Here is a 25,146-nt window from a genome sequence, read left to right as displayed (position 1 = left end):
ACATGGCTTACTAGACTATTGAAATAAACTTTTGAAGAAGTAACGAGGGAAAATTCTCAAATTATCAAAGCAAAGGCAATAAGCATTAATGTTGCACTACATGGGCATGTTTGGCATAGTATTGAGAAACTAACATGGTTTAGGCTATCCATTTGTACAAAATTGGCCATTTCTAGCTAGTTTTTAAGATTTAATCCAAGGAAAAGAAAATCCATAACTACATCTACATATTACTATTTAACTAGGAGTGGAGAGGGCATGAGTAATAGTGCATGGATCTACAAATGTGTATATGCATGTACTTGGGATAGATGGCTCTTAGAAAATCTAAGGTTCATCTCCCTAAATTCAATTCTAAATTTAACAAAATTATACTTTTTAAAAACTACCAGATCCTAAATACCTAGACTAATGCATATATAGGAAATATCATGCAATTTCCTACATTTCATAAAATTTCCTATATAGGGAACGATTAAAAGTTCCTTGTGAGCTCTAGGTACACCAACTACCCAAAAAAAAAAAGAAGTCTCTGGGACATTTTGAAGGCTTGCGTCTAGGGCCCTGGATCTGGGGCATTTGTCCGGAGGCTAGCGTCTAGGGCCCTAAATTCCCAGATGTAGGGCCCCAATGCAAGCCTCCAGACAGATGTCTCGAAGACTTTTAATGGGACTAACATTTTAATATCCATAAGTTTTTATGATTCTCATCATGTGGGTGAAGTTTCACAAGATTTCGATTTACAAAATTGATGGTTCAATCATTTCTTGAAAATGCATTAATTGGATTATACTTCATTCATAACAGAAAAACTCATGACCTGTAACGTGTCCCCTAGTATCATCCAGGACACGTCTTAGCAGTCCATCGGAAAGGATGTCTAGGAAGCTACACTCGACACTCCCATGGAATGTTACGGGTCTTGCGATCTAGTTCTTCCCACGTCTGCCACGAAGCGGAAGTATCCTGGCCGTTTCCACTTAGGATCGACCGGAATTTGGGTTTTCCTAATGGTTCACTAGTTAACAGCAACTAGCGTCAGACCCGAGCGAACTACTTTACGTAGAAACGCCAGGTCCGAAGCGGATTCACGCTGCACTTGGTTCAAGGAGAATGGGAAACGAGAGGGATGCAAGGCTCAACCTCTCTGCCATAAGGCATAGTCCCATTCCGTTCCCCTAAAACAACGTCAATCGGGTAAGACGTAACTCTAGGTCATCGTTCTTATTATTCTTTTTGATGATGATGATCACTCCGCTGTCTTTCGAGATTTATGAGAAAAGTTCCCGGCTAACCAGGACCACCCAACTGTAGGACGGACCCATGGTCCATCCTCCACACTTTCCTCAGTTTGTTTTAGTTATGTAATTATCTAACACATTAGTTTGACATATAACAATCAGCTTTTTTAATTAATAATGTTTAAGCACTGGTTCCTTCACGTAATTTTATCACTTGACATATAAAAACAATATCAAGCAAGTACTTTCAACATCTCATCATTTTATCTTTGAATTACAATAAGTTCCGCCCGTAGGCTTATCCATAATCTGCCCGGAGGCTAACAAGTAATCTCCAGGGATCACTATTCCAAGCTTCCACCCGTCAACTAGTATACGGGCTCCGCGATCCAATCCCGAGTCGCGTTAGCCCCTTGTGCAGGGCCCGGAAGGCGAGGGATTTACGGCCAGAGCCCCCCTTCGCACCCAAGCGTCCTCCAGCTCCAAGTAGAACTCAACGGAGAGACCTCTCGCGGCGGGTTCGGTCCACGTTCCCAGCACAGTCAACAACCCCCTTGGTTAGGGTCAGGCAGGCAGTCGGGGGTAACTGAAGCTGCCTCTCCCTTCAGGTTTTTAACCTGAAGTGTAGATACTTATTTAATTTGTAATTCATAAATCAAACATAGCTCTAAAATCTCTAGCAAGCACAAACATTTCCATTAACCAACCCATTTGTATGGCAAACTGCTAAAGAAGTGTTCTTTCCTTTTTGAGTGTATCGGCAGTCGTTCTTAAGATGTCTTGTAACTTTGGCAAGGATCCTTACACTCGGATGTAGGGTATACCTAGTTTGGCTTACCCTAAAGTACCTTAGATATGCTAGTTTCTATTTTACAACTTTTCTTATTTTGAAGGATATCCAAAAACGACGTCTTTTTGCAAGATAACTTGTGTAAGGATCTGCCGTCATCGAAAAGGATGATTTCATATATGTTGCGCAAGTCAGATGATGGAATAGTCTGTTTAGACTCCATAATCTGACGTATATCAGGCCTAGGGTTTCTTTATTTGAGAGCCTTAGGGACGACCCTAATTTCTTATTTTTATGAGTTTATTGTCCTTGCGGTAAGATAAGTAGTCCAGTGTTTTAGGGTATGAATGTTTCTATGTTTAGATTGGTCCGGTTATCTTTTGAAAAGATTGGTTTTGTCAACTTTAGGAGGGTAATCTTATTCATCTTGTCACGGTTTTTACTATCTTTGATTACCTTCTCAATCAATACAGTCTGATTTGGCATATAGCATAAAAAAAAGGTGACGATACTCCTAAATATCTAGCTAAGGAATTGGTGAATACACACTTTATTTGTTCCAAGTCCTCTATTTGGAGGGGAAAAAGTGTTAATAAAGTCTCATCCAGCAATTTCCCATTACATTTTCTTTCCAAATGATTTCGTATGTCTAATTTTTATACTTGTTAATTTCTAACTTTTGACTTCCGTTTTCTTTAAGATAAACTCATGCCAATTAACAATAGTTGCCTTGCAACTAGCAAAGATAACTCTCTAATAGTTTGAGCATTTGAAGGAAACTTTTCATGAATTTAGCCGTTTTGCCATGATCCGTTGAGAAAAGAATAAGACTAATGGAACAGGATATAATTTCTTCATTTTTGGACTATAATACTATAGTAACGGATAGTATTGCCTATTATTTTACAATGCTTGATGCAATTTGATGGAAGCTAATTTGAATATATTGTCATTCATAAGCTCACTCCTTCGTTAGAATTGATTCGAACATATATATATTTCCTTAATAATTTTTCTTTGCATGATTGACTAAAACCCAAATTAATATCAAGAAGAGAACCTGGCTTTGAGGTGAGATATCCACATGGATACCGGGAGATGACCCTCCCGCGGTTACGCCTTGGACTTTCTTAGGAGGCATCGCAAGTGTGGTCCGTTGAACGTGGAAGCAGCTTTATAACTTCTCCTTAGAATTCCACCGTCGCTACTTGCACCGTTCGTCAAAAGTAGTTTTGGAAGGTTCCCTCCTTGAATTCGGGAATGGAAAAGGGTGTTTTAGAAACTTTTACCACTAAGACGCATTAAAGACATGGGACAAGCTTAATGGCCTTAGTAAGCTTGCACGAACGGGAATATCAAGGTGTGGAAAAAGACGCAAGGTATAGGAGAGCTTTAAGGGAAATTAATAGCCGTAAAGATTATAAGTAAAGGTCTAAGGACTTTTAGGCAATTAGGCTCATGCGGGTTTTCACACGAAAAGGGGGGAATGATTCCGAACCCAAGGGGGAAGAGTATATAATGCTTTAAATCACTAGGGAAAGGGGTCTTAATGGGGAAAGGCCTTAAATTGTGACCGAAAAAGGGTGTAGGACAAGTTTAGGAAAGGCCTAAACTCCGGGGAAGGGGAATTTAAAACCATAGAAAGAGCTAAGAGGGTTTTTTTTTAAAACGGGGGTTAAGAATCCCTTTGTTAAGATCGCAAGGGGGAAAAGGCTTTATACAGTCCTAAGGGAAAAACCCTAGGGGGAAAAAAAAAAAGACCCTAAGGGGAGGCCTTAGGGAGGAGTTTAAAAGGAAAAATAAGGTAGCCTTAAAGGCTATTAGTAAGAGGCCCAAGGGCCTTTAGGGTAAAAAAATTTGGGAAGGATAGGGTAGTTTCAAAGACCACACGAAGGGGGGTTAGGAAACCCCCCCCCCCTTGGAAGTTTCCCAAGGCTTCCAAGAAGCCACGTGGGAGAAAAGAAAGACCAAGGAGTACGTGGCAGTCAGGCGTCCGATGGCGGCTGAATGGCGAGGATGGCGGCTGATCGTCGACTGCTGGCTGGCGGCGTTTGCTCCATGGCAGCCCCCTCGCCTCTCTCCTCGCTGCTGAGTCCTTCAGCTATAATGGCTTCCTCCCTTTACGACTACCACACGGCCTCCGTCAGCACATCAATGCTTCAACTCTTCCTTTCCTCACGAATGTGGCGATCCGTAGCTTCCTGCAACATCCTTCCTTCTCAAACAGCTCCTGGCTTCGACAGGGTGAAGGGCGTCGTCTCTCCCTCTTTCCTCCTTCCTCAGGTTTTATATAGGAGGGGGGGAAGAGGTACCTTCCCTCCCCACGTGGATCGTGCATGGATTCCCTCCTCTCCACGACTACTCCATCTTAGTTAGGCATCATTATCTTCCCTCAGCCACGCTTCGGTTGAGGAAAAAAAAAGAAAAAGAAATTTACCTAAATTCCCATTATTATCCCTTGTCCTCCTCCCAAGAGGAGGTTCTTATGGGAAATACACGGTTTCGAAAAGCCGTGACTTGTATGGACTCAGTGAAGGTGTGTTAGTTTAGACTATCCCGTCCGAAACGTCACTGTAACCTTATTATTTTCCCGAAACTTCACATGGCCGGAAATATTACATTCTCTCCCCCTTAGAAGAATCGAGATGTCCTCATCTCGAGTTAAATTGGGGATATTGTTGGTTGAAGGTGCCTTCGTCTATCCAAGTAGCATCTTCCTCGGGATAATCCTTCCACTGGACGAGATATTCTCTCAAGGTTCGGGATCTTAACTGTCTCTCCCTAACATCTAGAAGTCTATCCGGCCTTAGCTCAAGGACTCCTTGACTAGGCATTACAATTTGTTGGTCATTAAGTACATGGTTAGGGTTGGGTACATATTTTTTCAATAGGCTGATATGGAATACATTGTGAACTTTTAGGTTCTCAGGGAGTTGCAATCTATAAGCATTGGGTCCTAGGCATTTGAGGATTTCATATGGTCCACAATACCTTGGACTTAGCTTCTTGCATTTTCCCAGGGATAGAGAACTCTTTTTAGGGCGTACCCGAATGAAGACCATGTCTCCTTCTCCGAAGACCCTCTCTTGACGTTTCAAATCCGCATATGCCTTTTGTCTATCCTTGGCTGCTTGTATGTCTTGTCTTATTGACCTTATTTGGTCATCCATGTCCTCCAACATTTGTCTTGAAGCTTCAACTCTTAGGGTTGGATCAGAAAAGTTTAGGGGACTTCGACAATCATGACCATACAATGCCTGGAAAGGGGTCATTTGAATGCTCTGCTGGTAAGAAGCATTGTAGGCAAACTCCACTAATGGCAAGTATTGAATCCACCTCTTCGGCTCTCGACAGCAGTATGCCCTAAGCATATCCTCAATGATTTGATTCACTCGCTCTGTTTGTCCATCCGTTTGGGGATGGTAGGCGGTGCTAAAACAGAGTTGAGTCCCAATAGCTTCAAAGATAGCTCTCCAGAAGTGTGATGTGAAGAGAGAATCTCGATCACTAATGATTCTTTTAGGTAACCCATGTAGCTTGAATATTTCCTTGATAAACAATCTTGCAATATTAGAGGCTTTAAAGTTTGTCTTTACTGGAATCAGGTGTGCAACCTTGGTAAGCATGTCAACCACAACCATAATGGAATTGTATCCTCCTTGGACTTGGGGTAAGCCCACAACAAAATCCATACTGATGAATTCCCATTTCATTTGGGGAATGTCCAGTGGTTGCAATTTTCCAGGCATCATGACATGTTCAGCCTTGATACGTTGGCAAGACAAACATTCAGTGACATATTTAAGAACGTCACCTTTGAGCCTCTCCCAATGGTAGCTCTTCCTAACTGCATTGAGAGTTTTTGCATAGCCAGGATGTCCTGCGAAAGGGGAATCATGAGCTTCCCATAATATCTTCTGCTTAAGTGACTGGCTTGTTGGTATACATAGCCTTGTTCTGTAGTAGACAAGTCCATTATCAATGGAAAATTCCCGATACTTAGCTTGTGACTTCAGATTCTGCTCCTTGGTAGATATTTCTTTTATCATTGTTTGGTAGGCCAAATCATGGCTTGCTTCCTCTCTAGCTAGTTCCAGTATAGGGTTGCTTGGCATGGATACCTTTGTAGCCAGAGATCTGGCCGTTGATGGATTTTGTAAGATTAGGGAATTTAGGAATGCCTTGCGACTGAGTGCATCGGCAACTACATTCTCTTTCCCTGGTCGGTACTTGATTTCAAAATCATACTCCTCCAATACTTCAATCCACCGACGTTGCCTCATGTTGAGCTCGTTCTGGGTAAAAATCCATTTGAGACTCTTATGATCGGTTACTAGAGTAAACTTGTTACCCAACAGGTAGTGTCTCCAAGGCTTTAGAGCATGGATGACAGCTAATAATTCCAGATCATGCGTGGCATAATTCTTTTCATGACTCTTCAATTTCCTTGAAGAATATGCTACTGGATGACCTTCCTGCATAAGTACACACCCCAAGGCAAGAATGCTGGCATCAGTTACTACCTCGAACTCCTTATTGAGGTCAGGAAGTTTTAGAATAGGTGCTGATACCAAACATTGCTTCAATTGGTCGAAGCTATTTTGTTCGGGAGTTGACCATGTAATAGAAGTCTGCTTCTTTAGTAAGTCGGTAAGAGGTGCTGCAATCAAAGCATAGTTTTTGATAAAGACCCTATACCATCCTGTCAAGCCAAGAAAGCTACGTATTTCTTTGACGGATATTGGTATTGGCCATTCAAGCACATCTCTGACTTTGGCTGGGTCTACTGATATTCCTTCTGACGATACTGTGTATCCTAGATATTCAATCTGGCGCTTGAAGAATGCACACTTCTTCATTTTTGCATATAGCTTATGAGACCTCATTGTCTCAAGGACAATCCGAAGTTGAGGTTCATGATCTTCTTCCTGTTTAGAATAAACTAAAGTGTCATCGAAGAAGACAAGCACGAAATCATCAAGATATGGTCTAAAAATATCCTGCATTAATCTATTGAAGGTGGCAGGTGCATTTGTAAGCCCGAATGACATAACCAAGAACTCAAAGTGCCCATATCTTGTATTGAAGGCCGTTTTTGGAATATCTTCATCCTTGATCCTTATTTGATAGTAACCTGACCTGAGATCAATTTTGGAGAAGATCTTTGCACCTTGAAGGCGATCAAGAAGCTCATCTATTCTAGGAATAGGATACTTGTTCTTGACTGTTGATTGATTCAACCCACCGTAATCAATACATAGTCGAAGTGTCCCATCTTTCTTTTTCTGGAATAGTACTGGAGCTCCCCATGGTGAGTTGCTAGGCCGAATGTAACCCTGATCTAACAGTTGCTTGAGTTGTTCCTTCAACTCAATAGCTTCCGGTATGGACATTCTATAAGGTCTTTTTGCAATTGGCGCAGCTCCAGGCACTAGCCTTATTCCATGATCAACTTCTCTTGGAGGCGGAAGTTCAGTCAATTCCTCAGGGAATACGTCAGCGTATTCTTTTATCCAAGAAGGTCCTTCATGAGACTCTTGTTTTTTATCTAACTTGTTGAGTTTGATCAGGTAAACGGGTAATCCTTTTCTCACTCCTTTTATGATCCGCGATACTTTGGCTAATTGGATTTTTGGCACTCCTGCCTCACCTTGAGTTGTGACAATCTCCTTTTCAGAGTTTCGAAAGGAAACTTGACCCTTTCCACAGTGGATGTGGGCGTCATTAGGCTTAAGCCAATCCATCCCGAGTAGACACTCATGGATACCTAAATTCATGACTCTGAAATTTGACTGAGGTTTTCTTTCCTCCTAGAAAGAATTCTTCCATAGCAGTTTGCCTAGTACAAGATACCTCACGGCCGTTTGCCAATTCCACAAGTAGGGTAGGTGCTTCTACTGTGGCTATTCCTAATCTTTTTGCACACGCTGGTGAGATAAAGGAATGTGTACTGCCACAATCAATCAAGGTTTTGAAACTTTTAGCTTGATAGTCCGACGGTGTTTGAATCACCGAAAACTGGCGATTCGGTCCCTTCTTGTGTAAAGCGGCATGGACTGTCGCTCTTTCGAATTCTGCTTCCATAGTCGGATCTTCCTCTTCTTCTGCTTCGCATCTTTGCCTATTGGTAATGCAGGCAGTTCTTCCTCTTCCACGGGTGGCGGCTCCTTGATCGCGGCCTGCACCTTGACGATGTCCCTCGCTGAGCTTGGGACATTACCTTTTGAAGTGACCGAGTTCGTTGCAGTGGAAACATCGGAGGTTTCGACCATTACTGTGAGTAGGAACAAGGTTGTTGACGTTATTTGTCCTTGCTTTCTTCCTTTGTCCCTGATTGTGACTTTGAACTCTCTTTACTTGGGGTTTGAATGCTCCTCTGTTCGGGTCGCTATAAGACCAATTTTTGTTACCCCTTGGTCTAGCTTGCACTTCCTGAATTATAGGTGCCGCTCGAATGAGTCCATCCTGAAGATCTGACGGACGCATAGATTTGAGACGGGTATTTACAGGTGGATTTAAGCCTGCGCAAAATTTGGACACCTGCTGCGTCGTGTCCATCTGTGGCGCATACTTTAAGAGTGAGACAAATTTAGAGTAGTATGCGTCAAGGGTGAGTCCTAGCTGTTTTAGCTCATAGAACTCATTCATTTTCTGTGTACGATATGCAGGTGGCAAATATCTCCCCTGCACGGCTTTCTTTAACTTCTCCCAGGTAACGGACCCCTCTGAAGTCCCTTGATCCCTGCACCATTGTTTCCACCATAGTCTAGCTTCACCGGTGAGTTTTAATTTGGCGAGCATGGCCTGATTGGTAGGTGTAGTACCAGCTGCCTCAAAGTAATCCTCCATAGATTCAATCCAAATTTCAGCATCAGACTGGACGAATCTGCCTCTCCCGTCAAACTCGGGTGGCTTTATCTGTTTGAGGAGGAACTTCTTCTCCTGGATCACAGCAGTACTTGATGTAGGGGGCGAATTTGGAACCTGTACCTGGGGTTGTGCCTGGATAAAAGTTTTCTTAACGTTATTGTATGATAATTGACATTAGCTTATCTTTAGTTCAGCTATCTCGTAAATCATGAAGCTATTAACTTTTTTAACAACTCTCATGCACAGTCGGATAATGATAAAAGAAGTCCTTATTTATATTTACATGGGCGTAGCCTTATACAACATCTCGTGTGATGATAATCCAATCATTACATTCAGTTTGGGGAGAACAACGTTGTATTGCATTTGTCTACAGGAACTGTGTAATAGTAGGGTTTTGGGTCATGGATCTTTAGGAATCGATAAATCATTGGAAGTTCAGGATATCCTTTCCGCTAGAATCCATACTTCTCATGGCGGCCCAACACCTTAATCCTGTCGGCTGGGATTACACGGGTTACTTCCTCATATACATATGAGTTCAATTCAACCCTCCGACCTTGAATATGCAAAGTCGAATTTACGTGAGCTTCCACAAAAATGAACAGCTTCACGACTTTCAAGTCTTCCAACCACTTGATCCTTTTCAGGTTGGTCTGTAGATAAGCGAACCGGTGGGCAGCTATGTAGTAGATTCCTGAAGACCCAGTCCATCTTCGTTCTATATATAAAGGTGATGGATTATAAATCTGCTCCAGGATGTTCATCATTTCAACTCTTTGTCTATAATGCGGAGAATGCATTGCAGTCATAAACATGACCCGGAACACCAAAAACTTGTTCCACGCTTCGCAGTTCTGCAAGACAGTATTGATGATGAGGAAATGTTTGGACAACAACAATTTCTTTACTTCATTTTATTGAGATCTCATAAAAACAATTCCGTTGTTGGTCGGCTCTGATACCAACTGTAACGTGTCCCCTAGTATCATCCAGGACACGTCTTAGCAGTCCATCGGAAAGGATGTCTAGGAAGCTCCACCCGACACTCCCATGGAATGTTATGGGTCTTGCGATCTAGTTCTTCCCGCGTCTGCCACGAAGCGGAAGTATCCTGGCCGTTTCCACTTAGGATCGACCGGAATTTGGGTTTTCCTAATGGTTCACTAGTTAACAGTAACTAGCGTCAGACCCGAGCGAACTACTTTACGCAGAAACGCCAGGTCCGAAGTGGATTCACGCTGCACTTGGTTCAAGGAGAATGGGAAACGAGAGGGATGCAAGGCTCAACCTCTCTGCCATAAGGCATAGTCCCATTCCGTTCCCCTAAAACAACGTCAATCGGGTAAGACGTAACTCTAGGTCATCGTTCTTATTATTCTTTTTGATGATGATGATCACTCCGCTGTCTTTCGAGATTTATGAGAAAAGTTCCCGGCTAACCGGGACCACCCAACTGTAGGACGGACCCATGGTCCATCCTCCGCACTTTCCTCAGTTTGTTTTAGTTATGTAATTATCTAACACATTAGTTTGACATATAACAATCAACTTCTTTAATTAATATTGTTTAAGCACTGGTTCCTTCACGTAATTTTATCACTTGACATATAAAAACAATATCAAGCAAGTACTTTCAACATCTCATCATTTTATCTTTGAATTACAATAAGTTCCGCCCGTAGGCTTATCCATAATCTGCGCGGAGGCTAACAAGTAATCTCCAGGGATCACTATTCCAAGCTTCCACCCGTCAACTAGTATACGGGCTCTGGGATCCAATCCCGAGTCGCGTTAGCCCCTTGTGCAGGGCCCGGAAGGCGAGGGATTTACGGCCAGAGCCCCCCTGGCACCCAAGCGTCCTCCTGCTCCAAGTAGAACTCAACGGAGAGACCTCTCGCGGCGGGTTCGGTCCACGTTCCCGGCACGGTCAACAACCCCCTTGGTTAGGGTCAGGCAGGCAGTCGGGGGTAACTGAAGCTGCCTCTCCCTTCAGGTTTTTAACCTAAAGTATAGATACTTATTTAATTTGTAATTCATAAATCAAACATAGCTCTAAAATCTCTAGCAAGCACAAACATTTCCATTAACCAACCCATCTGTATGGCAAACTGCTAAAGAAGTGTTCTTTCCTTTTTGAGTGTATCGGCAGTCGTTCTTAAGATGTCTTGTAACTTTGGCAAGGATCCTTACATTCGGATGTAGGGTATACCTAGTTTGCCTTACCCTAAAGTACCTTAGATATGCTAGTTTCTATTTTACAACTTTTCTTATTTTGAAGGATATCCAAAAACGACGTCTTTTTGCAAGATAACTTGTGTAAGGATCTGCCGTCGTCGAAAAGGATGATTTCATATATGTTGCGCAAGTCAGATGATGGAATAGTCTGTTTAGACTCCATAATCTGACGTATATCAGGCCTAGGGTTTCTTTATTTGAGAGCCTTAGGGACGACCCTAATTTCTTATTTTTATGAGTTTATTGTCCTTGCGGTAAGATAAGTAGTCCAGTGTTTTAGGGTATGAATGTTTCTATGTTTAGATTGGTCCGGTTATCTTTTGAAAAGATTGGTTTTGTCAACTTTAGGAGGGTAATCTTATTCATCTTGTCACGGTTTTTACTATCTTTGATTACCTTCTCAATCAATACAGTCTGATTTGGCATATAGCATAAAAAAAAGGTGACGATACTCCTAAATATCTAGCTAAGGAATTGGTGAATACACACTTTATTTGTTCCAAGTCCTCTATTTGGAGGGGAAAAAGTGTTAATAAAGTCTCATCCAGCAATTTCCCATTACATTTTCTTTCCAAATGATTTCGTATGTCTAATTTTTATACTTGTTAATTTCTAACTTTTGACTTCCGTTTTCTTTAAGATAAACTCATGCCAATTAACAACAGTTGCCTTGCAACTAGCAAAGATAACTCTCTAATAGTTTGAGCATTTGAAGGAAACTTTTCATGAATTTAGCCGTTTTGCCATGATCCGTTGAGAAAAGAATAAGACTAATGGAGCAGGATATAATTTCTTCATTTTTGGACTATAATACTATAGTAACGGATAGTATTGCCTATTATTTTACAATGCTTGATGCAATTTGATGGAAGCTAATTTGAATATATTGTCATTCATAAGCTCACTCCTTCGTTAGAATTGATTTGAACATATATATATTTCCTTAATAATTTTTCTTTGCATGATTGACTAAAACCCAAATTAATATCAAGAAGAAAACCTGGCTTTGAGGTGAGATATCCACATGGATACCGGGAGATGACCCTCCCGCGGTTACGCCTTGGACATTCTTAGGAGGCATCGCAAGTGTGGTCCGTTGAACGTGGAAGCAGCTTTATAACTTCTCCTTAGAATTCCACCGTCGCTCCTTGCACCGTTCGTCAAAAGTAGTTTTGGAAGGTTCCCTCCTTGAATTCGGGAATTGAAAAGGGTGTTTTAGAAACTTTTACCACTAAGACGCATTAAAGCCATGGGACAAGCTTAATGGCCTTAGTAAGCTTGCACGAACGGGAATATCAAGGTGTGGAAAAAGACGCAAGGTATAGGAGAGCTTTCAGGGAAATTAATAGCTGTAAAGATTATAAGTAAAGGTCTAAGGACTTTTAGGCAATTAGGCTCATGCGGGTTTTCACACGAAAAGGGGGGAATGATTCCGAACCCAAGGGGGAAGAGTATATAATGCTTTAAATCACTAGGGAAAGGGGTCTTAATGGGGAAAGGCCTTAAATTGTGACGGAAAAAGGGTGTAGGACAAGTTTAGGAAAGGCCTAAACTCCGGGGAAGGGGAATTTAAAACCATAGAAAGAGCTAAGAGGGTTTTTTTTTTAAACCGGGGTTAAGAATCCCTTTGTTAAGATCGCAAGGGGGAAAAGGCTTTATACAGTCCTAAGGGAAAATCCCTAGGGGGAAAAAAAAAAAAGACCCTAAGGGGAGGCCTTAGGGAGGAGTTTAAAAGGGAAAATAAGGTAGCCTTAAAGGCTATTAGTAAGAGGCCTAAGGGCCTTTAGGGTAAAAAAATCTGGGAAGGATAGGGTAGTTTCAAAGACCACACGAAGGGGGCTTAGGAAACCCCCCCCCCCCCCCTTGGAAGTTTCCCAAGGCTTCCAAGAAGCCACGTGGGAGAAAAGAAAGACCAAGGAGTACGTGGCAGTCAGGCGTCCGATGGCGGCTGAATGGCGAGGATGGCGGCTGATCGTCGACTGTTGGCTGGCGGCGTTTGCTCCACGGTAGCCCCCTCGCCTCTCTCCTCGCTGCTGAGTCCTTCAGATATAATGGCTTCCTCCCTTTATGACTACCACACGGCCTCCGTCAGCACATCAATGCTTCAACTCTTCCTTTCCTCACGAATGTGGCGATCCGTAGCTTCCTGCAGCATCCTTCCTTCTCAAACAGCTCCTGGCTTCGACAGGGTGAAGGGTGTCGTCTCTCCCTCTTTCCTCCTTCCTCAGGTTTTATATAGGAGGGGGGGAAGAGGTACCTTCCCTCCCCACGTGGATCGTGCATGGATTCCCTCCTCTCCACGACTACTCCATCTTAGTTAGGCATCATTATCTTCCCTCAGCCACGCTTCGGCTGAGGAAAAAAAAAGAAAAAGAAATTTACCTAAATTCCCATTATTATCCCTTGTCCTCCTCCCAAGAGGAGGTTCTTATGGGAAATACACGGTTTCCAAAAGCCGTGACTTGTATGGACTCACTGAAGGTGTGTTAGTTTAGACTATCCCGTGCGAAACGTCACTGTAACCTTATTATTTTCCGAAAACTTCGCATGGCCGGAAATATTACATTCTCTCCCCCTTAGAAGAATCGAGATGTCCTCATCTCGAGTTAAATTGGGGATATTGTTGGTTGAAGGTGCCTTCGTCTATCCAAGTAGCATCTTCCTCGGGATAATCCTTCCACTGGACGAGATATTCTCTCCAGGTTCGTGATCTTAACTGTCTCTCCTTAACATCTAGAAGTCTATCCGGCCTTAGCTCAAGGATTCCTTGACTAGGCATTACAATTTGTTGGTCATTAAGTACATGGTTAGGGTTGGGTACATATTTTTTCAATAGGCTGATATGGAATACATTGTGAACTTTTAGGTTCTCAGGGAGTTGCAATCTATAAGCATTGGGTCCTAGGCATTTGAGGATTTCATATGGTCCACAATACCTTGGACTTAGCTTCTTGCATTTTCCCAGGGATAGAGAACTCTTTTTAGGGCGTACCCGAATGAAGACCATGTCTCCTTCTCCGAAGACCCTCTCTTGACGTTTCAAATCCGCATATGCCTTTTGTCTATCCTTGGCTGCTTGTATGTCTTGTCTTATTGACCTTATTTGGTCATCCATGTCCTCCAACATTTGTCTTGAATCTTCAACTCTTAGGGTTGGATCAGAAAAGTTTAGGGGACTTCGACAATCATGACCATACAATGCCTGGAAAGGGGTCATTTGAATGCTCTGCTGGTAAGAAGCATTGTAGGCAAACTCCACTAATGGCAAGTATTGAATCCACCTCTTCGGCTCTCGACAACAGTATGCCCTAAGCATATCCTCAATGATTTGATTCACTCGCTCTGTTTGTCCATCCGTTTGGGGATGGTAGGCGGTGCTAAATCAGAGTTGAGTCCCAATAGCTTCAAAGATAGCTCTCCAGAAGTGTGATGTGAAGAGAGAATCTCGATCACTAATGATTCTTTTAGGTAACCCATGTAGCTTGAATATTTCCTTGATAAACAATCTTGCAATATTAGAGGCTTTAAAGTTTGTCTTTACTGGAATCAGGTGTGCAACCTTGGTAAGCATGTCAACCACAACCATAATGGAATTGTATCCTCCTTGGACTTGGGGTAAGCCCACAACAAAATCCATACTGATGAATTCCCATTTCATTTGGGGAATGTCCAGTGGTTGCAATTTTCCAGGCATCATGACATGTTCAGCCTTGATACGTTGGCAAGACAAACATTCAGTGACATATTTAAGAACGTCACCTTTGAGCCTCTCCCAATGGTAGCTCTTCCTAACTGCATTGAGAGTTTTTGCATAGCCAGGATGTCCTGCGAAAGGGGAATCATGAGCTTCCCATAATATCTTCTGCTTAAGTGACTGGCTTGTTGGTATACATAGCCTTGTTCTGTAGTAGACAAGTCCATTATCAATGGAAAATTCCCGATACTTAGCTTGTGACTTCAGATTCTGCTCCTTGGTAGATATTTCTTTTATCATTGTTTGGTAGGCCAAATCATGGCTTGCTTCCTCTCTAGCTAGTTCCAGTATAGGGTTGCTTGGCATGGATACCTTTGTAGCCAGAGATCTGGCCGTTGATGGATTTTGTAAGATTAGGGAATTTAGGAATGCCTTGCGACTGAGTGCATCGGCAACTACATTCTCTTTCCCTGGTCGGTACTTGATTTCAAAATCATACTCCTCCAATACTTCAATCCACCGACGTTGCCTCATGTTGAGCTCGTTCTGGGTAAAAATCCATTTGAGACTCTTATGATCGGTTACTAGAGTAAACTTGTTACCCAACAGGTAGTGTCTCCAAGGCTTTAGAGCATGGATGACAGCTAATAATTCCAGATCATGCGTGGCATAATTCTTTTCATGACTCTTCAATTTCCTTGAAGAATATGCTACTGGATGACCTTCCTGCATAAGTACACACCCCAAGGCAAGAATGCTGGCATCAGTTACTACCTCGAACTCCTTATTGAGGTCAGGAAGTTTTAGAATAGGTGCTGATACCAAACATTGCTTCAATTGGTCGAAGCTATTTTGTTCGGGAGTTGACCATGTAATAGAAGTCTGCTTATTTACTAAGTCGGTAAGAGGTGCTGCAATCAAAGCATAGTTTTTGATAAAGACCCTATACCATCCTGTCAAGCCAAGAAAGCTACGTATTTCTTTGACGGATACTGGTATTGGCCATTCAAGCACATCTCTGACTTTGGCTGGGTCTACTGATATTCCTTCTGACGATACTGTGTATCCTAGATATTCAATTTGGCGCTTGAAGAATGCACACTTCTTCATTTTTGCATATAGCTTATGAGACCTCATTGTCTCAAGGACAATCCGAAGTTGAGGTTCATGATCTTCTTCCTGTTTAGAATAAACTAAAGTGTCATCGAAGAAGACAAGCACGAAATCATCAAGATATGGTCTAAAAATATCCTGCATTAATCTATTGAAGGTGGCAGGTGCATTTGTAAGCCCGAATGACATAACCAAGAACTCAAAGTGCCCATATCTTGTATTGAAGGCCGTTTTTGGAATATCTTCATCCTTGATCCTTATTTGATAGTAACCTGACCTGAGATCAATTTTGGAGAAGATCTTTGCACCTTGAAGGCGATCAAGAAGCTCATCTATTCTAGGAATAGGATACTTGTTCTTGACTGTTGATTGATTCAACCCACGGTAATCAATACATAGTCGAAGTGTCCCATCTTTCTTTTTCTGGAATAGTACTGGAGCTCCCCATGGTGAGTTGCTAGGCCGAATGTAACCCTGATCTAACAGTTGCTTGAGTTGTTCCTTCAACTCAATAGCTTCCGGTATGGACATTCTATAAGGTCTTTTTGCAATTGGCGCAGCTCCAAGCACTAGCCTTATTCCATGATCAACTTCTCTTGGAGGCGGAAGTTCAGTCAATTCCTCAGGGAATACGTCAGCGTATTCTTTTATCCAAGAAGGTCCTTCATGAGACTCTTGTTTTTTATCTAACTTGTTGAGTTTGATCAGGTAAACGGGTAATCCTTTTCTCACTCCTTTTATGATCCGCGATACTTTGGCTAATTGGATTTTTGGCACTCCTGCCTCACCTTGAGTTGTGACAATCTCCTTTTCAGAGTTTCGAAAGGAAACTTGACCCTTTCCACAGTGGATGTGGGCGTCATTAGGCTTAAGCCAATCCATCCCGAGTAGACACTCATGGATACCTAAATTCATGACTCTGAAATTTGACTGAGGTTTTCTTTCCTCCTAGAAAGAATTCTTCCATAGCAGTTTGCCTAGTACAAGATACCTCACGACCGTTTGCCAATTCCACAAGTAGGGTAGGTGCTTCTACTGTGGCTATTCCTAATCTTTTTGCACACGCTGGTGAGATAAAGGAATGTGTACTGCCACAATCAATCAAGGTTTTGAAACTTTTAGCTTGATAGTCCGACGGTGTTTGAATCACCGAAAACTGGCGATTCGGTCCCTTCTTGTGTAAAGCGGCATGGACTGTCGCTCTTTCGAATTCTGCTTCCATAGTCGGATCTTCCTCTTCTTCTGCTTCGCATCTTTGCCTATTGGTAATGCAGGAAGTTCTTCCTCTTCCACGGGTGGCGGCTCCTTGATCGCGGCCTGCACCTTGACGATGTCCCTCGCTGAGCTTGGGACATTGCCTTTTGAAGTGACCGAGTTCGTTGCAGTGGAAACATCGGAGGTTTCGGCCATTACTGTGAGTAGGAACAAGGTTGTTGACGTTATTTGTCCTTGCTTTCTTCCTTTGTCCCTGATTGTGACTTTGAACTCTCTTTACTTGGGGTCTGAATGCTCCTCTGTTCGGGTCGCTATAAGACCAATTTTTGTTACCCCTTGGTCTAGCTTGCACTTCCTGAATTATAGGTGCCGCTCGAATGAGTGCATCCTGAAGATCTGACGGATGCATAGATTCGAGACGGGTATTTACAGGTGGATTTAAGCCTGCGCAAAATTTGGACACCTGCTGCGTCGTGTCCATCTGTGGCGCATACTTTAAGAGTGAGACAAATTTAGAGTAGTATGCGTCAAGGGTGAGTCCTAGCTGTTTTAGCTCATAGAACTCATTCATTTTCTGTGTACGATATGCAGGTGGCAAATATCTCCCCTGCACGGCTTTCTTTAACTTCTCCCAGGTAACGGACCCCTCTGAAGTCCCTTGATCCCTGCACCATTGTTTCCACCATAGTCTAGCTTCACCAGTGAGTTTTAATTTGGCGAGCATGGCCTGATTGGTAGGTGTAGTACTAGCTGCCTCAAAGTAATCCTCCATAGATTCAATCCAAATTTCAGCATGAGACTGGACGAATCTGCCTCTCCTGTCAAACTCGGGTGGCTTTATCTGTTTGAGGAGGAACTTCTTCTCCTGGATCACAGCAGTACTTGATGTAGGGGGCGAATTTGGAACCTGTACCTGGGGTTGTGCCTGGATAAAAGTTTTCTTAACGTTATTGTATGATAATTGACATTAGCTTATCTTTAGTTCAGCTATCTCGTAAATCATGAAGCTATTAACTTTTTTAACAACTCTCATGCACAGTCGGATAATGATAAAAGAAGTCCTTATTTATATTTACATGGGCGTAGCCTTATACAACATCTCGTGTGATGATAATCCAATCATTACATTCAGTTTGGGGAGAACAACGTTGTATTGCATTTGTCTACAGGAACTGTGTAATAGTAGGGTTTTGGGTCATGGATCTTTAGGAATCGATAAATCATTGGAAGTTCAGGATATCCTTTCCGCTGGAATCCATACTTCTCATGGCGGCCCAACACCTTAATCCTGTCAGCTGGGATTACACGGGTTACTTCCTCATATACATATGAGTTCAATTCAACCCTCCGACCTTGAATATGCAAAGTCGAATTTACGTGAGCTTCCACAAAAATGAACAGCTTCACGACTTTCAAGTCTTCCAACCACTTGATCCTTTTCAGGTTGGTCTGTAGATAAGCGAACTGGTGGGCAGCTATGTAGTAGATTCCTGAAGACCCAGTCCATCTTCGTTCTATATATAAAGGTGATGGATTATAAATCTGCTCCAGGATGTTCATCATTTCAACTCTTTGTCTATAATGCGGAGAATGCATTGCAGTCATAAACATGACCCGGAACACCAAAAACTTGTTCCACGCTTCGCAGTTCTGCAAGACAGTATTGATGATGAGGAAATGTTTGGACAACAACAATTTCTTTACTTCATTTTATTGAGATCTCATAAAAACAATTCCGTTGTTGGTCGGCTCTGATACCAACTGTAACGTGTCCCCTAGTATCATCCAGGACACGTCTTAGCAGTCCATCGGAAAGGATGTCTAGGAAGCTCCACCCGACACTCCCATGGAATGTTACGGGTCTTGCGATCTAGTTCTTCCCACGTCTGCCACGAAGCGGAAGTATCCTGGCCGTTTCCACTTAGGATCGACCGGAATTTGGGTTTTCCTAATGGTTCACTAGTTAACAGCAACTAGCGTCAGACCCGAGCGAACTACTTTACGCAGAAACGCCAGGTCCGAAGCGGATTCACGCTGCACTTGGTTCAAGGAGAATGGGAAACGAGAGGGATGCAAGGCTCAACCTCTCTGCCATAAGGCATAGTCCCATTCCGTTCCCCTAAAACAACGTCAATCGGGTAAGACGTAACTCTAGGTCATCGTTCTTGTTATTCTTTTTGATGATGATGATCACTCCGCTGTCTTTCGAGATTTATGAGAAAAGTTCCTGGCTAACTGGGACCACCCAACCGTAGGACGGACCCATGGTCCATCCTCCGCACTTTCCTCAGTTTGTTTTAGTTATGTAATTATCTAACACATTAGTTTGACATATAACAATCAGCTTCTTTAATTAATATTGTTTAAGCACTGGTTCCTTCACGTAATTTTATCACGTGACATATAAAAACAATATCAAGCAAGTACTTTCAACATCTCATCATTTTATCTTTGAATTACAATAAGTTCCGCCCGTAGGCTAACAAGTAATCTCCAGGGATCACTCTTCCAAGCTTCCACCCGTCAACTAGTATACGGGCTCCGGGATCCAATCCCGAGTCGCGTTAGCCCCTTGTGCAGGGCCTGGAAGGCGAGGGATTTACGGCCAGAGCCCCCCTTAGCACCCAAGTGTCCTCCTGCTCCAAGTAGAACTCAACGGAGAGACCTCTCGCGGCGGGTTCGGTCCACGTTCCCGGCACGGTCAACAACCCCCTTGGTTAGGGTCAGGCACGCAGTCGGGGGTAACTGAAGCTGCCTCTCCCTTCAGGTTTTTAACCTGAAGTATAGATACTTATTTAATTTGTAATTCATAAATCAAACATAGCTCTAAAATCTCTAGCAAGCACAAACATTTCCATTAACCAACCCATTTATATGGCAAACTGCTAAAGAAGTGTTCTTTCCTTTTTGAGTGTATCGGCAGTCGTTCTTAAGATGTCTTGTAACTTTGGCAAGGATCCTTACATTCGGATGTAGGGTATACCTAGTTTGGCTTACCCTAAAGTACCTTAGATATGCTAGTTTCTATTTTACAACTTTTCTTATTTTGAAGGATATCCAAAAACGACGTCTTTTTGCAAGATAACTTGTGTAAGGATCTGCCGTCGTCGAAAAGGATGATTTCATATATGTTGCGCAAGTCAGATGATGGAATAGTCTGTTTAGACTCCATAATCTGACGTATATCAGGCCTAGGGTTTCTTTATTTGAGAGCCTTAGGGACGACCCTAATTTCTTATTTTTATGAGTTTATTGTCCTTGCGGTAAGATAAGTAGTCCAGTGTTTTAGGGTATGAATGTTTCTATGTTTAGATTGGTCCGGTTATCTTTTGAAAAGATTGGTTTTGTCAACTTTAGGAGGGTAATCTTATTCATCTTGTCACGGTTTTTACTATCTTTGATTACCTTCTCAATCAATACAGTCTGATTTGGCATATAGCATAAAAAAAAGGTGACGATACTCCTAAATATCTAGCCAAGCAATTGGTGAATACACACTTTATTTGTTCCAAGTCCTCTATTTGGAGGGGAAAAAGTGTTAATAAAGTCTCATCCAGCAATTTCCCATTACATTTTCTTTCCAAATGATTTCGTATGTCTAATTTTTATACTTGTTAATTTCTAACTTTTGACTTCCGTTTTCTTTAAGATAAACTCATGCCAATTAACAACAGTTGCCTTGCAACTAGCAAAGATAACTCTCTAATAGTTTGAGCATTTGAAGGAAACTTTTCATGAATTTAGCCGTTTTGCCATGATCCGTTGAGAAAAGAATAAGACTAATGGAGCAGGATATAATTTCTTCATTTTTGGACTATAATACTATAGTAGCGGATAGTATTGCCTATTATTTTACAATGCTTGATGCAATTTGATGGAAGCTAATTTGAATATATTGTCATTCATAAGCTCACTCCTTCGTTAGAATTGATTCGAACATATATATATTTCCTTAATAATTTTTCTTTGCATGATTGACTAAAACCCAAATTAATATCAAGAAGAAAACCTGGCTTTGAGGTGAGATATCCACATGGATACCGGGAGATGACCCTCCCGCGGTTACGCCTTGGACATTCTTAGGAGGCATCGCAAGTGTGGTCCGTTGAACGTGGAAGCAGCTTTATAACTTCTCCTTAGAATTCCATCGTTGCTCCTTGCACCGTTCGTCAAAAGTAGTTTTGGAAGGTTCCCTTCTTGAATTCGGGAATTGAAAAGGGTGTTTTAGAAACTTTTACCACTAAGACGCATTAAAGCCATGGGACAAGCTTAATGGCCTTAGTAAGCTTGCACGAACGGGAATATCAAGGTGTGGAAGAAGACACAAGGTATAGGAGAGCTTTAAGGGAAATTAATAGCCGTAAAGATTATAAGTAAAGGTCTAAGGACTTTTAGGCAATTAGGCTCATGCGGGTTTTCACACGAAAAGGGGGGAATGATTCCGAACCCAAGGGGGAAGAGTATATAATGCTTTAAATCACTAGGGAAGGGGGTCTTAATGGGGAAAGGCCTTAAATTGTGACGGAAAAAGGGTGTAGGACAAGTTTAGGAAAGGCCTAAACTCCGGGGAAGGGGAATTTAAAACCATAGAAAGAGCTAAGAGGGTTTTTTTTAAAAACAGGGGTTAAGAATCCCTTTGTTAAGATCGCAAGGGGGAAAAGGCTTTATACAGTCCTAAGGGAAAAACCCTAGGGGAAAAAAAAAAAGACCCTAAGGGGAGGCCTTAGGGAGGAGTTTAAAAGGGAAAATAAGGTAGCCTTAAAGGCTATTAGTAAGAGGCCTAAGGGCCTTTAGGGTAAAAAAATTTGGGAAGGATAGGGTAGTTTCAAAAACCACACGAAGGGGGCTTAGGAAACCCCCCCCCCCCCCCTTGGAAGTTTCCCAAGGCTTCCAAGAAGCCACGTGGGAGAAAAGAAAGACCAAGGAGTACGTGGCAGTCAGGCGTCCGATGGCGGCTGAATGGCGAGGATAGCGGCTGATCGTCGACTGCTGGCTGGCGGCGTTTGCTCCACGGTAGCCCCCTCGCCTCTCTCCTCGCTGCTGAGTCCTTCAGCTATAATGGCTTCCTCCCTTTACGACTACCACACGGCCTCCGTCAGCACATCAATGCTTCAACTCTTCCTTTCCTCACGAATGTGGCGATCCGTAGCTTCCTGCAGCATCCTTCCTTCTCAAATAGCTCCTGGCTTCGACAGGGTGAAGGGCGTCATCTCTCCCTCTTTTCTCCTTCCTCAGGTTTTATATAGGAGGGGGGGAAGAGGTACCTTCCCTCCCCACGTGGATCGTGCATGGATTCCCTCCTCTCCACGACTACTCCATCTTAGTTAGGCATCATTATCTTCCCTCAGCCACGCTTCGGCTGAGGAAAAAAGAAAGAAAAAGAAATTTACCTAAATTCCCATTATTATCCCTTGTCCTCCTCCCAAGAGGAGGTTCTTATGGGAAATACACGGTTTCGAAAAGCCGTGACTTGTATGGACTCAGTGAAGGTGTGTTAGTTTAGACTATCCCGTCCGAAACGTCACTGTAACCTTATTATTTTCCCGAAACTTTGCATGGCCGGAAATATTACATGACCATATTGAGTGTACACAACTGCATATTAAATGTGTTGTCAACCAAACTATGTGAAATATTGAAAACTTGAAATTTCACAAAAAATAATTCATGGGTCAAATGGAATATCGCATATTGGATAAAACTACTTTCAAAATTAGAAACTTGGAAATACGCACAATGCAAATAATTGCAAAATAGAATATCAAATATCAGATTTGTCATTACCAAACCATGAAATACACGGTAAATAGTAAATTGCACCAAGTACAACAAGAGCTAGGTAAAATCTAGCTCTATTTTATAGACCACTGCTATCAAATACTTGAAGGTCTTTTAGAAAGATAAACAAAAACTAAGCTCCTTACAGTCTACAACCAAACCCGAGCAAAAAACATAGATCCAATTACAAGGTGGCTTCTCAAAGCATATTGTTCACACTAAGATTAAATGCATCCTTATTGTTGCGGATCTTATGAACAAGAACCATATCTATGGGCTTAATAGTGATACATTGGGCATGAATGGCTAAAAGTTGACAATCACCCATTAGATCAATCAAGTAACTTTCAACTGTTTTTTGGAGAGCAAGTAAGGCTTGGCTTGACCATTATCCCACACCATTCACTACAAGGATATAGGAATATAGCAATAGCCATTTCCGACGCAAATTGGCAGCATCGCTATTTGCTCATCTAAATGTGTAGAATGCTTGTCTAAATGAAGGAAAAGTATACTTGAATGCATAAGACTAATACATAAAATAAATACAAGATTGCGTAATGAAAGCGATGGTACAGTCATGGCAAGATACAAAGGATGATAATAACATAGTGCATAGAAAATGCCTACATAAATCACATGACAAAAAAAGAAGAGCATGTGCGCTGCATAGATCTAAGGGCAAGCTATAGATCCTCGCCATCCAAAAGCTCGTCCCACTGCATAGGAGTATTGAATGGACTCTGCAAAAAAAGAAATAACTACACATCAGTCCACCATAGAATAATGCATTTCAATTAAAATTAGTAACTACGGACAAGAAAGATGAGTGACTTACAAGGCCACTGTGTCCATCCAATCGATCGATCAATGCAGTGAGACCCTGTCTCTCTGCATATCAAGTCACTAGGCTGATGAGATTGGATTTGTAATGGAGTGCTACAAAAAAAACAAAATACAACTATTAGAAACACGATTGCAGAATTTAAAAAAAACTCACAAAGTCCTCCAAATAAGTCCTGTAGTCGCCACTCCCAAGATAATGGACCAGTCTTTCCTCCAATCGTGCGCTTGTTACCTCATGCTGCTGTCTCCAACGTCTTGGAGAATCTGTAGCCTCTTGGCTGAGTTAGCGCCACTCATCCATGTCTAGCCACTCGATCTTTGAGGCCCCACTCTTAAGTGCCTTGCACACATTCGATCGTTGGTGTGACATGTACGCACATATACACTCTATCATCTAGCCTATAGAAAACTTATCTTCTACGGCGAGTAACAAAAACTCCTCATGCAAGGATGCTACTATGTAGTCCTTACTCCCCTCCACTATGTTTTTCCAATGTTCCAAGACGTTCTGCTGAAAAACTTGTTGGCACAACTCTCTCATACGAGCCATCACCCTCCCCTCATCATTCATGATGATGGCTCCTCTTCTATCATCTACAAGGTATCCATACCCCTTTAGGGTATGCCTAAGATGTGTTCTATCCCACTTGTGACCACGCTCCTAGGCATATATAGGAGACCCCTATACATCTAGATAGTATCTCTCGGAGTAGCACCCATAGGGGTGCCACACCTGGGAGTGATTGAGCAAAATCTGGAGTGATTGGTGTAGATATCCCCACAGGTGTGACAAATCCCATAGGTGTTGCAACTCTAGTAGAACGACGAGATGGAGACACTACGTCGATACCTCCAAAACAACTACTTCAGCTATACTCTCTCAAATGTGCACCAGAGCGAGGAGTAGCACTTGTATATATCACCAATTGCAAATACCATACCTAAGTCTCGTGATGATATGTGACATGTTTTACTGAAGCTTGGTATATACTACAATAACATCCATGAATGTATCAATGATTGCATACTATTTGGAGGAGAATACGAGACTATGGAGACATGTCCAAAGTGTGGTGCTTACAGGTATCGACACGTCTTGCAAGGGCAAACCATCCCTCAAAAAGTTCTTAGACACTTTTTGCTTATCCCCTATATAAATCACATATTTTGTATGTTTGGCAGGGCGAGCTTGACAACATGGCATGTAAAGAATAGATCCACAGATGGAGTTCAATTAATATTAGCAGATTCACACTCATGGACCCACATTGACTCTACCTTTCGAGGCTTTTCCCGAGAGCCAAGGAATCTTTGGCTCGATCTTGCTACGGATGGTGTGAATCCATTCGGTCTATGCTCAA

The 25,146-nt window shown here is 42.3% G+C and overlaps 1 pseudogene; it reads left to right on the top strand.

The window, feature by feature from the left end:
- The first annotated feature begins 13,100 nt into the window (after positions 1-13,100).
- Positions 13,101-25,146, top strand: part of LOC148033604 (pyrophosphate-energized vacuolar membrane proton pump 1 pseudogene) — a 62,039-nt pseudogene continuing 49,993 nt past the window's right edge.

This window comes from Lygodium microphyllum, chromosome 7 (assembly GCF_053477565.2).
Source record: "Lygodium microphyllum isolate KBCC chromosome 7, Lygodium_microphyllum_v1.1.10, whole genome shotgun sequence".
NCBI lineage: Eukaryota > Viridiplantae > Streptophyta > Polypodiopsida > Schizaeales > Lygodiaceae > Lygodium > Lygodium microphyllum.
The sequence above is the reverse complement of the archived record's forward strand: the minus strand, read 5'-3'. Positions and strand labels throughout refer to the sequence as shown.